A 799-nucleotide genomic window follows, 5' to 3' on the forward strand; every position below is an offset into this window, starting at 1 on the left:
CGCGTACGTATTTAAAAATCATGTACTGTAGCCAATGAACGTCACTAAAATCCAAGCAAGCGCAGACCAAGTCAGCTCCGTTGGCATCAATGACTTCAGATACTCGAACGAGAAATATTGAAATGTTGCATTACTGTCTAACTCACGGTACCTCATATCGCACGCACCTAGCTATCAAAGAACGAGCAATCGGGAAAATTTTTTCAATATTTCCCAATGGTGTCTAACCCACTGACAGCTCGTGTCTCATGCATATAGAAATGAAAATCGAGTATTGTGACAATCGAAATTCCAAACTCGAAGAAAGAAATTCCATATTATTTTTTTTTAATTTTTATTTTAACAAGTGCCGATTTTGACTTGAAGTTTCCCATGTAAAATGCATTGGGATAAATCACATTTTTGAGTTTCTGGAATAATTTTTGTGGCTTGGGAATATGTGACGGGAATTTACAAAGGCTCGTAGAGAATTATCGAAGGAGAAATTTTATGTATCATACATATGGCTTTGACACTCCTAACACACCCTCACGAGTCCCTGCATACTACCCTTAAAACAAAAAATTTCAATTCTTCATGAAATCGACCTTTCGACCACGGTATTCTCATCTTTTTGTGATTAAAATTATTTATATTGGTCTCGTGAAATATTAATTTTCAATTATTTAAACAAATGGAATTTGTATAAATAATTATTGTTTCAAAAGTTCTTTTTTTCAATAACATTTTTTTACTATTTCTTCAGTGAACTGTTGATCAACATTGGTTAATTAATTTGTGAATAATTTGGGGGGAAATT

The sequence above is a fragment of the Belonocnema kinseyi genome, chromosome 9, assembly GCF_010883055.1.
Source record: "Belonocnema kinseyi isolate 2016_QV_RU_SX_M_011 chromosome 9, B_treatae_v1, whole genome shotgun sequence".
NCBI classification, from domain to species: domain Eukaryota; kingdom Metazoa; phylum Arthropoda; class Insecta; order Hymenoptera; family Cynipidae; genus Belonocnema; species Belonocnema kinseyi.